At 42.6% G+C, this 13,060-nt stretch overlaps 1 pseudogene; it reads right to left on the reverse strand.

Moving 5' to 3' along the window:
- Positions 1 to 288: 288 nt before the first annotated feature.
- On the reverse strand, positions 289 to 1,628 carry LOC147167861 (uncharacterized; annotated as a pseudogene).
- Positions 1,629 to 13,060: the final 11,432 nt, after the last annotated feature.

The raw sequence follows: 13,060 nt of genomic DNA on the forward strand, positions 1-13,060 counted from the left end.
GCCCTTTTCTGCCAGCAACATATCTAGTGCAATTCGGTTTTGGAATGCAATCAAAGATGTGGCAGCCAGCCTCAAAACCACTTTGAGTCCAATTTCCTAGCCTCTGTACTTTATAATGTACATAATTAATTCTGTCTACGTTTTTGTTAATGGTGTACCACCAGCAAATTGTAGATTCGAACCCCGAGAGTACTTGATCAACTAATTTGTACTCATCTGGCACACCTCTTGGTACTCCAATTGCATCAATGTAGGTGGGAACATTCAGCTCTTGCCAAGAGGACCGTTTCAGAAAGAATGAGGAAATTTGGGTTCCCAATTATCAATAATTTTTAGAAGGTTATCAACAGAGGTGGGGTCAATTTGTACTGGCAGTAGGAGGGTGATGAGAGCACAATTCAAAGGCAACTTATCAAATATTCTGTTATCGCCACACCACCACCGTATGTCCCCTCTAGATTGAGGTTGGAACATTTGTCCCAAGTCTATTGCCGAAATGCAGTGAGTGATGTAATTTAGTTCTCCCAATTGTTCTCCTGTTCCTGACATTTTAATACATGAGAAATTACCATCTGCAACTTTGTTTGAAAATATTGGTTTGTTTTTCTGCCATTTTACGAGAGGATACACCTTATCTCATTTAGAGCAATTGACATTAGGGACAGTTTTATTCATAAGTTCCATTACACATTGATCCTCTATTTTAGCCGGGATTACTCGTAATAGAGGTCGTGGTCCTACGCATATCACACAGTTTTCGTTAGTGGCACAGGCCACTTCGTTAGCCAGCAGTAGCCAATTGTTACTGCTGCTGGACAACCCTGTCGTAACACGGAACCACTCATCTACACCATCGAGCGGTACGCTAACAGCTCTCACCCCGGTCACCTTCATGTAATTAGTCATTTTTTGGTTGTTCTAAGTTACCCATAGTCTTATTGACACAAACTACAATGGGAAAATAGGGGTCAGCTCCGGTGAACCATGCCCATAGCAATAATCCCCAACAGGAGGTGTTATGTAGAGTTGCATTAGGCGGTCGTATTTTTCCATCGGGAAGAGCAAAGGTCAATTCGAGTTGACCTCCCAGTTTACTCAGTGTTACCCTTTTGCTAAAGAAAATAGCCTCCTCACTAGTTCCCGGTGGCCAGTGACTTCCGTCCTGGGTAGTTATAAAAGTACTCCAATCTAGCCGAAAAACATGTCCTGTCAAATACCACCAGTATTCTACCCAGTCTTCCCCTTTAGTCTACATAGTGTTCCTAAATCCCTTCAAAGACCTAATGGGAATTCTAACAGAGGTGTTCGTGTTTGGGGCCACTGTCACTGTTATTGAGTTATTATAAGTCCAGGATATGAGCCAGGGAGTGTGTGGAGAATCAATACTTCACTTAATACGATGTGTTGTGGTTATGTTCAAGGTTGTACTGAGGGGCTTCCAGAGATACCAGATTGGCATACAAATCTATATGAGAAAGAGTGTCGTGATGTAGCAGCAGATGGAGATGCGTTCCCACTTTGAAGCCATCTCGAGATGATGTTCTTTGTTGAATGAAAAAGGGTGTTGTCAGCTTCTTTAGGACCCCAGGATCTACTACCCAAGGTCCTAGGATTGGTCACCGGGGTTATTCTGCCCGTATATGTGACTCAACCTTTTATGGAATGATGCCCTCAATAGGGGCAACTGGACACTGGATCAGTAGACGTGGTTTTCCGGTCGGGTCATCAGGGGGTGGGATTACTGAGCCTGGGTCATCAGGTGGTCATCAGGTTGTCATCAGGTGGTCATCAGGTTGACATCAGGTTGTCATCAGGTGGTCATCAGGTGGTGGGATTGCAGAGCCTGAGGCGGATCTGGCAGGTCGTGTAGACAAGATGTGGAACCACGTGTCCCCTTTCCGTGCAGGCGAACTGTACAAGATGTCCTCTCCGTCACCTTGTGGGGTCCAGTCCACCTGCGTGCAGACCATTTTCGTTTAGTCACTTTTAACCATACATATTCATTAATGCAACAGGAAGAGCATTACTACTGTACTGTATCATTGTATCAGTGTGTGCACATCGCTGGCTTCCATTCCGCTTTTCGCCAGAGGGGTTGCAAATCTGCAAAAAACAAGAAACTTAAATCATGCACCTTAATTTAAGTTTCTGGGTTAAATCATGCACCTTGATTAAGTTTCTGGGGTCAGAGGGGTCGCAAATATGCAACAACACATGAATCTGTGTTTTTGCAGATTTGCGACCCCTCTGGCGAAAAGCGGAATGGAAGCCAGCGATGTGCACGCGCCCAGAGTGCCGAGACGTTAGTTAGTGGTAGTTTTATTATTATTTATTGTTATTATTCATCATGAATAGACCCTATCACATTTTTGTGATGAGGTCTTACATTTTTAGCAAGAAGAAAGCTGTGGGTCCCGTTTCATCCGCATAGGTTTTTCTATCTACTCCAATATTAATGCCACTCCAATATTGAGCTGCGTCCTCCTGCGACACTTGTCCGACTTCAGTTTTGCCCTTTTTGTCACACTAGACAGGTGATATTCTTTTCTTTTCGGTATCCTGACCGTGGTCGGGGGACGCAGGGGAGATTTTTCCCTCCAGGGTCGCAGTCGCCTCCGGTGACAACTTTCGTTGCATGTCGCCATGCTTTCAGCCCAATGTTTGAACAAAAGGAGCCACCGAGAGACGGAGGGTCGCACTGCAGTCTTGGTTTACTATTATTTTGACACCCTGTCGCGCTCACTTGTCTTTTTCCATGCTCGCATCCACACACTCCCAACACTTCCGCCTTTCAACCGCGAAGCGAGAGAGAGAGCGTGCATGCGCAGGCAGAAACCTTAACTTTTGTACCCGAAACCCTCATCATTAATTGACAGAAAAATAGGGGCAACAACCATTGTGCCACAATAGTGCCTCCTGTACATTATACAATTTTTAAAACGCGTGGGTGAAAAATATTTTTATTTTAACACTCAAACTTATGCCATGCCCATTTAACATAATGATTTTTTTGTGTAATATTTATATTTGTTCAATTAGTTACATTAAATTCCTACTTCCGCTTCAAATTATATTCCACTTCAATATTTTGCATTTTACGCAGAATGCATAAGGGTTATTATCATCTATGTCAGAAGGGGAAAAAACATTTAAAAAGATGAAGAAAATGTCCATTTATTTTAGATTAGTATTGACTTCCATTCAATATGTCAATGACAATGCATTTTACTTCAATCAGAGCATACAAGGAGGACATCATGCAATCAAAAAGTAAAATTTAGGTTTAAAAATCAGGAGAAACATCATACTAGGATAGATAGATAGACAGATATTTATTGAGTGTGACTTTGAAGAGGGAAATGTTACACACACTGTAAACTTGAACGTTCAAAATAATCAAATAGATTAAGTACACAATACTAATAACTTAACATTTTAAAGTTGGTGTAACTTTGTATGCTTTTATGAGTAATTTGTACAAAAAAAAGTTTTGAATAAATTTAACTATTCTAGTTTTTGGGTAACTTACAAACATAAATTAGCTGATGTTTCATAATTTATTTTACTTATTAATTTGTAATTTTATTTTAGCTCTATAGTTGACATAGCAAATTATAATTTGTTCTCAGTTTCCTATCTGGTTTAAATAAATTAATAATAATTTATGTTAGATTATAAACATATGCTAATAGCAGGCGGCATGGTGGCCAAATGGTTAACATGTCTGCCTCCTAGTCCAGAGGTTGTGAGATAGAATCCGGCCCTCTGGCTTTGCTGGCTGGAGGTTGCATGTTCTCTACGTTCCTGCGTGGGTTTTCTCCAGGTACTCCAGTTTCCTCCCACGTTCCGAAAAATATGCATGGTATGTTAATTGAACACTGAATTGTCCGTAGATTGTCTGTGTGTGCCCTGCGATTGGCTGACAACCAGTTCAGGGTGTACCCTGTGTACTTCCCAAAGACAGCTGGGATAGGCTCAAGCATTCTCGTGAGGACACACACTGTACTTATGGTTTGGACTTCTGTTAACGTAATCCAGTGGTTTTATAACATTTATAAATTAGTAAATGAGAATAATTGAGTTGTATATATATAAAATAATAATAATTTGGTGTAATCAAACCATTCAAGTTCTGCAAAACTTTAACTTTTGAGTTGATCAACTTTTTTTTAAAGTGAGGCAACCGATTACCTCACTTTTTTTTAGTTCTGCAAACTTATTCGGGTTAACAGTGCAGGTCAGTGAGTTCCAGAGGAGGTAAGTAGTGTGACTGTATGCTCTGCTCCCCAAAGTGATGAGGTGGGCATGCGGGACAGTGGAATGTAGAGCGAATGTGGATTGAAGGGTGTGAGACATGGCGGAAAACTGTATCATGTTCCACAGGTATGATGAGGTGAGGTAATGGCTGGCCTTGAAAGTCAGCAGGAGGATTTTAAATGTATTTTAAATGTGACTGGTTGCCACTGGAGCTGTTGTAAAACTGGGGTGATATGGAGGAAGGAGATGGTTCTCCATTAATAGTTCAGGAAGGAGTATGCAAACCGTGTGACGTTATTTATGTGAGCTTGAAATTATTGGGTACTGTCCAGGATGACGCCGAGACCCTTAACTCTGGCAAATGGTTGAATTGTCTTTGGTGATGGAGAAGTGGTTACTTTTAGCAAGTATGGATGTAGACCCAAAGAGGAGAATATTCAGTTTTGTCACTAACATTGAGAAATGTTGCCCTAAACCAGGATTTGAGTATAGTGAGACTATTAAATATTAGTACCAAGCAATGTGTTATGTTCAGGAGTTGGATCCCAAAAACGCAGACACAAATAATAATTTTGACATTTATTTGTAAAACAAAGCTTCAACTGAAGGTGATGCAATCATCTAGGCTAACACTGTTAGCCTAACAGTGACATGACAAAGAGAAGAAAGACTCTTGCATCAGCCAGGGCCAAACGCTAAACATGGAATGCCCAGTAAGTCAATAACTACGCGGTTTGCGCGAAACGTACTCACAACTAGCCGAGGCAGCAAAAACTAGACCAGAAACGGTGAGAAGGGATTGTGGATCAAAAGACGTGGAGCTAGGTAGTGTTAGATTATTAACATTGTTTTTCTGTTTCAATATATATTCTTCAAAGTGTTTTTGATTTTAGTTAGATATGTAAAACTGTTCCCCATATGTTAGTTAGACTGTGGTCTGTTTTCTTTCCCCCTAAGGAAGTGAGGTGTCTGATTTAATCTAAACCAGAGGTGTTGGAACAAAAGGTCGGTCCATAAACAACCCTGGAGCCAGGACGTGGTGGGGGCCGGATGTTTTACCCACGTCCTTTGAGTTGATCAAGACACCTCCTGAACAAAGATAAAACTGGGGGATGTGTAGACTTTAAGACTCTTGTTTTGACAGGATGTGCCACATGGGTTGGGCTATGCCTGGAAGGGCAAAATGTACTTCTTATCAATAAAGGGGGTGGGAACTGTTAGGTATATATGGGTGAGTGTTGTTTGAGAATGTTACACTTCTGGGACCAGGGCTATTTTGAGCCGGGTTCTAGAGATGCCTTTCAGACTCTGAAATAAAGCTAGCAAAACTTCTCCACAAGACTTCAACTTTGAATTTTATTTGAACACGCAGAAATCAGAGAAATGATTTCCAACAATTGGTGACCCCCGACGTTGAATGGTGTTAAGAGGATTTCGAGCTGCAGTGATTCATGAACGAATGGAACTTCTAGGCCTAGATAAATAAGTACGGTAAGTGGAGACTTTTATCCACGTAGGGAAGTTCTGTCTGTTTGGGATCGCTGCAACTGGTTTTCGTCTTCTAAATTGTATAAATTTTTTACATGAGGTCTGTGTGGACAAGTTGTAGTTTAATGTCGTTCTAAAAATTCGATAGTACGACATTGGACTGTAACACGTACGTGGGGTGGTGCATTTTGTAAAGCAAGTGCAGGCCTGGATTGAATGCGCATGTTTTGTTACAGGAAGAAGCAGCGTTTTATTAATTTGTTTTGTTTTCTTATTTCTCGCTGTGAAGGATTCGATAGACTATGATAGTTGTTTTTTGAATATAAGGATAAAGAGGATACGGGGTTTCGTGGATATTTGAAGATCCACTGATAATTCTGGAAGATCATAGTGGACGCGCTTGCCCTCGGCAGTTTGATTGGTTGGGATTGTTCTTTCAGGTAGTACATGTCGCCTGTTTAAAACGTCCATTTACACGTAATAAGTTATTTTAAAATTGCGCGCGCTGTTGAAATTGAACAGTTGGGGGAGTCAGGTCGATTACAACGGACATTGGGTTTTATGCCGTTATATTTGCGATCGCTAGATTACGTGATTTTGTTTTGTTTTTGCGCTCCTGCATTTGCAGTTTGGTTGGTCAGGATTACCGTGTGTGGTTACTTTTTTCCTCTACGGTTTAATTCGATAGCACGTGATGAGTTACTTTAAACGAGCGCCTTGCATAAAATATGCAGTAAAAGAGAGACAGTTTTGGCACAGCGGAATTGGATGACACTGCTGTCTGTTAGAAACGATAGGTCACGTCATTCGTTGTGTGTGTATGTTCTGTGATTCGTTGTGTGTGTATGTTCTATGTTGTGATGTATGTGTGTTTTGTGAGCTTCTGTGTTGCTCTTTGTACAGTTGTTTAAACGTTGTCGAATAAGTTTGCCCTATTGAACTATCATATTATAAGTGAGACGTCACTGCATTGATAAATATTGATACTACTTGGGTAGAATATATACTTGTTGAGAAACTGAATGGTTTGATCTTAATGTGCTTCCGGTTCATAGTGGCAATTTGAACTTGGACGCGCAAGTTAAGCATGCTTCCGGGGTTGCAGTTGGAACCATCCGAGAAAAAAGTCGGCGAAAGATGCAAGCATTGTTGATAGATTGGGTTACGGCTGCTTGCGACAAGGGCTGGTTCCCACCGTTGATGTCCACGGTTTGTTTGATCGGTCTAATGAAAGCTGTGGAGTTAGCATGTGTAAACAAACGGCTCTCGCTGGAAAAATGGTACGACAGACTTTTGTGTTTTCTTTGAAGGGTAGAGAAGTGCGACGAAATTGTAGAAATGTGGATCAAATGATGAGGAATGCTAGAATGTTGACGATGGGCAGTTCGGTTAAAATTGCTCGAGGAGCGTTGGTAGTAGCGGGTGCTAAGTATGTGGCTAATTGTGATGCTAACATTATTGCACCTCTGGCAAGCAGCGGGCCACTCGTGGCTGTTTTGTCTGATGTTGTTAACCGTTTACAGAAAAAAGTCGGCGAAAGATGCAAGCATTGTTGATAGATTGGGTTACGGCTGCTTGCGACAAGGGCTGGTTCCCACCGTTGATGTCCACGGTTTGTTTGATCGGTCTAATGAAAGCTGTGGAGTTAGCATGTGTAAACAAACGGCTCTCGCTGGAAAAATGGTACGACAGACTTTTGTGTTTTCTTTGAAGGGTAGAGAAGTGCGACGAAATTGTAGAAATGTGGATCAAATGATGAGGAATGCTAGAATGTTGACGATGGGCAGTTCGGTTAAAATTGCTCGAGGAGCGTTGGTAGTAGCGGGTGCTAAGTATGTGGCTAATTGTGATGCTAACATTATTGCACCTCTGGCAAGCAGCGGGCCACTCGTGGCTGTTTTGTCTGATGTTGTTAACCCGTTTACAGGCTCACCGTACAAGCCTGCGGCTCAGATGCTGCAGAATTTGCAGGCACCGATGTTGACGGTAAATAGCGGTAATCTTGATGTGGATTGGCAAAGTGGTAATGATAAAAATTCTGGACCACTTCGGTCTACGTTGCAGGCCGCGGCAGACGGCTTGGCAGCTGGCGTAACCGCCTCTGTAAAACGTTTGGAGACTCTCTTGACCGAAATTTTGGAAATGAGGGAGATTCCGAAAGTGAAATTGGACAAAGCGGGTGCTTTTAAATTGGAACTAGCTAGACATGCTGAAGTGCCCCAGGTTGTTCGTCGCAAATGGCTTATGGTTATTTCTCGCTTTGAAAAATATGCAAATGACGAATTGACAGAAGACGAATACTTTGGACGACGTAACTGTGACGTGACTGCTGACACTTCTAATGCATTGGCGAAGAACTATGTAATTGTAGACATTCATAAAAAGTTGGATGATCTGTCATGTGGAGTTGGGGATGTTGTGGAACAATATGACTTTAGCACGCCTGACAGACTCCCGGAGGATACTCCAAGGAGAATTGTGACTCGTTCTAAGGGGGGATTGCAAGCACCTATGTTGACGAAAATTGATCCGGCTACCGGACATTCGGCGACTGTGTATAAACCTTATTTGCCGACTGATCTATGTGTGCTTGTCCAAAAGCTTCCTCCTTTGCAGGTTGGTGGAGAGAATTGGTTGCGCTCGTTGCAGAGAAGTGTGACGGGACAGATTTTGACAGCTGGAGATATGCGTGCTCTTTTAACGGAGGCGTGTCCTTTGTCTCAACTGGATGCGCTGATGGCTAATTCAGGAATGTCATCTTTGAGTGACGGTGAGGCATTGTCCCGTGAGGATTATTTGACGCTGTTTGGAGCGCTAGGTGGATTGTTTCCGCTTCCGGATGTGATCATATCTGATTTACTGTACGCTCCGAAAGTTGATGAAGAGGCTGCGACATTTATTGACCGTGCTCTTGTGGAATTTTCCTTAAAGACTGGTCATTTACCGACTGATTCTGCACTGTACTCTCAAGTTTTTCGTGCGGCAGTGCTAAAAGGTGTCCATAAGTCTGTGAGGCAGGCCATGGAAGTGAATCCCGATTTGCCTGGCTCTGAACACGTACGGTGGTTATCTCATCTGAAACATCATCTGAGAAGGTATGCGAAAGACATTGAATCTAAAACTGACAGACATAGGTCTACTGAATTACAATTGGCTGCTATACAATTGCAGACTTTGAAAAAAAAGTAAAGAGGAAACTTTTGCTCTCCCGGCATCTACTGTTGACTCATCACCTATTCTTGTTTCTGAGTGTGCTATGTATCAATCGAGATCAGCTATCAGCCAGGACCAGTGTTTCAATTGTGGACGTTTCGGCCACTGGGCGGACTCCTGTCGAAAACACCTACGTGGGAGAAGCAGAGGTGGCAGGCGTCTACAGGGCGGACGCGGCTATTACCAGCCAAGAGGACGTGAGTCACGAAATGTTCCTCCATGCCAGACTTCATCCCAGCAACAGTATCCGCCGGTGCCGAATCAGCGATTTCTGCCGCCACATAGCGGACAGTTTCCGCAATGACGGGACCCAGAATCCACCTTATGTGCACTGCAGGAGCCTATGATTGCATTAAAGGTGAGCGGAACTACTTTATCATTTATGGTAGACACTGGAGCACGCCACTCTACCATTATGACTTTATCAAATGGAAGTACGCTCTCCAATGATGGCATCTCATTGGTTGGATTCAAGGGAGAAAACACTATCCTGCACATGACGAACCCGTTGCAGACAAAGTGCTGCTCGCAAACATTTATGCATTCGTTTGTATATGCTCCAAGTTGTCCTGTGAATCTTTTGGGAAGGGATCTTCTCATAAGGACTGCTCCATTGATCCAATGTGGGCCAGAGGGGCTGACGCTTCAGTTCCCAGATGGACATACTTTTCACTGCGGGGGTGATTCCTCCTCGAATGTCTCCTCCCAGTTCCCTGTGGTGACTTCACACGCCATGACATGTTCCTCTGCTGACATGTACTGGGCAAGGATTGACACTGATTCCCCCGGCTGGAGGGAAGCGGAGACGTTTTGGAAAACTTGGTCCTCCTGGGTGCGACACCTCAGGTCATATGATGTGATATCGGATTGTATACATTGTACACTATTTTACGACAGATGTGGTGATGAGTTATACAGTGAAGCTTTCAGTGCAATTGTTGACAATGTTTGGGAGTTGCGTGTGGGTGATCTGTTTGCAGGACCTGCTGGAGTGGCTTTTTCGGTTGATCTGACGGAGCAACAGTCTCGATGGTATGAGATGGCAGTACCACCTGGTGTATCTGTGCTGGCATGTCATCCTCACATTTCTTTGATGGTGTCATCCCAGCATACGGCGAAGGATTTAGGTCCATTTGTCCTGGCTTGCACAAAAGCGACGGATTGGCAGCCTTCAATTCATACAGATTTACTGTATTCCAAATCTCTTGATGCCTATTGGATTAAATCTGATTTGTTTATTTCCATGTCTGTCTTAGAACATCAACTTTTGGACCGACATCATGGCCGAGAGACATCTGACAGTGAGCTTGCTGGTGACATCTTACAATCCATGCCTGCTGCACTGTGGTCTACTGACCCGACTGATGTGGGTCTGTGTAACGTTGCACTTGTAACTTTTGAAATGAAACCTGGCTCCGTTTGGGTACCACAGTACCCGATGAAGGAGGAGGGGCGACTTGGCATCTCAGTAACAATTGATGGGTTGCTGAAAGCAGGAGTTCTTTGTAAGATGGATAGGTCTGATTACAATACTCCCATTCTCCCAGTAGTAAAGAAAAATACTGGTGAATTCCGAATGGTGCATGATCTCAGGGCAATTAATGCTAAAGTTCTGACACCCTCGCTGCCGGTGCCAAATCCTCATTCAGCTCTGTCACAGATATCTCCGTTGCACACACATTTTACCTGCATTGACCTTGCAAATGCATTTTTTTGCATTCCTCTTGACTTGTCTATGAGGAAGTATTTTGCATTTTTGTGGAATAATGAATGTTATTCCTACACCCGGCTTCCTCAGGGTTTTGTGCTGTCTCCTGGTGCTTTCAATGCTTCTCTTAGGCAATTGCTGTCACCTCTCGAACTTCCTACTGATGTTCTTTTAGTGCAGTATGTAGATGATCTGCTCCTTGCTGCGCCATCCGAGGAGTCCTGCCTTCAAGCTACACAGCTCCTTTTGAGTCACCTGGCTTCGGTGGTCTTGAAGTGCTCCAAAAGCAAACTTCAGATTGCCCGGCCTCAGGTTTCATTCTTGGGTCGACTTATATCGAGGCATGGAACAGGTATTTCTCCGTCGCATAAAGATGACATTTTGCACCATCCTAAACCGACAAATGTTAAACAAATGTTGGCTTTTCTGGGTCTGTGTAACTTTTCCAGACATCATGTTCCGGATTTTGCGGAACTGACTCTCGCACTGAGAGAATTGGTGAATGCAAAGGGAATGAGAAACCTGTCGCTTGTTCTAAATTGGACACATGCTGCTGAGAACTCTTTTGTTCTGCTGAAACAATTTTTGTCTTCAGCTGCAGCTCTTGTAGTTCCTGACTACACTAAAATGTTCTTCCTTGATGTTGCTGAAAAATCCAGCAGTGTGTCGGCTGTTCTTTTTCAGAAGGGGGAAGATGGTAATAGACATGTTTGTCTTTATGCATCAACACCTCTGGAAAAATATGAACAACGTCACCCGCTGTGCACAGCTTTTGCTTCAGCATTAGCTCGCTTGATTCAGAAAACATCTCATATTGTGCTACATCATCCGCTGACAGTACGTACAGCTCATAGTACAGTACAATACATAACCAGCCAAGCATTTACTATGACAGGGGGACGACAGAGAAAGATTGAATCAGTTCTAACACAACCTCACATTTTGTTTGTACATGAGGGGGCTAACATGGCAGATGGCATGATTGAGGGACAATCCCACTGCTGCACTCAACGAATTCTGGAAGACAACTCACTGAGAAAAGATCTTTATGATACCGCAATAAATGACTCAGATTTGACGTTATTTACTGATGGCTGTTGTTTTAAGGGCGATGAAGGACTTCAGTCAGGTTTTGCGGTAACACAGATGATTGGAGCATCCTTTGATCTGTTAGTGGCAGACAGACTCACAGGACCACAGTCAGCTCAAAGAGCGGAGATAGTGGCTGTGATAGCTGCACTTAAGTTAGCAAAAGATAAGACTGTGAACATTTACACTGACTCTGCGTATGCACATGTAGTGATACACACAGCCATGAAAGAATGGCAAAGAAATGACTTTATGACTGCTTCAGGGACGCCTATCAAACACCATCAGGACATATTTGATTTAAAAAAAAAAAAGCTTTGCTTCTGCCTAAAGCAGTAGCTGTAATTAAGTGTAAAGGACATTCAAAAACTAATGATTTTGTGTCAGTGGGAAATGATTCCGCAGACAGGGCTGCAAAACATGCAGCGGGGTACAGCCCAACCTTACAACTGATGGTGAGTGAAGGTGAATTAGGACAAAAAATAACTACGGAAACAATTAAGCTGTGGCAGGTGAAGGCCAGTGGGGAAGTGCAGAGGGTGTGCGTGGGTATTTTCGAAGGTTTGAGTAAGTGGGAGACTTGTTGAGTGATCGTGGGGGACCTAGCTTCTAAAAAAGGTGGGGGCTGCTCTGTTGGGGTTGTATTGGAAGTGTTTGGATATTGGGAGGTTTTGTTTGATTTTCTTCAATATTCTTAACTGTAAGTTGGTTTTGGGTAAGTTTAGACTGGTGAGATGATGGCAGATGGAATAAAGTAATGAAAAGGAATGTGGTAAAATGGGTTTTGCGATGTTGAGGAATGCTAAATGAAGAAATTTTCTCTCCTCTGAATGGAATAAGAGGGGGTGTGAGTGGGGGATTAGTCATGTGTCCTCGTATTGTGAGTTTTTCTCTTTCATAGGTAAGAGAAGGATGATAAAACATAAAATAAGTAACAGTTTTTTAAGGCTGTTGCTAAGTTCTTGTAGAAGAATATTAATTTAGTGTTTTTATTTTTTAGTGACTGCAATTGACAGTCTTTTATACTATACTATTTTTGATAAAAACGAGCCAGGTTAACTTTTTCTTTTTTGGGCAATTGCAACAAAAGGAATAATGATGAAATAACAGCATTTTGTATTGAGCTATGTTGAGTTAAAATAATTATCCCTATATCCGTACAGCTGTGGCTGGATTTAGGATAGTTGAATAAGAAGTTATAAATGTTTTTGTAGTCAACATAATGATTATGATGTTTAATATTTGTTTTTTTTTCTGAGTGTGTCATTTCAGAAACTGATGCTTAAGTTCCAAAGCGGATGGGGT

This window comes from Leptonotus elevatus, chromosome 9, assembly GCF_054856555.1.
Source record: "Leptonotus elevatus isolate MCC_2025b chromosome 9, RoL_Lele_1.0, whole genome shotgun sequence".
Taxonomy (NCBI): domain Eukaryota; kingdom Metazoa; phylum Chordata; class Actinopteri; order Syngnathiformes; family Syngnathidae; genus Leptonotus; species Leptonotus elevatus.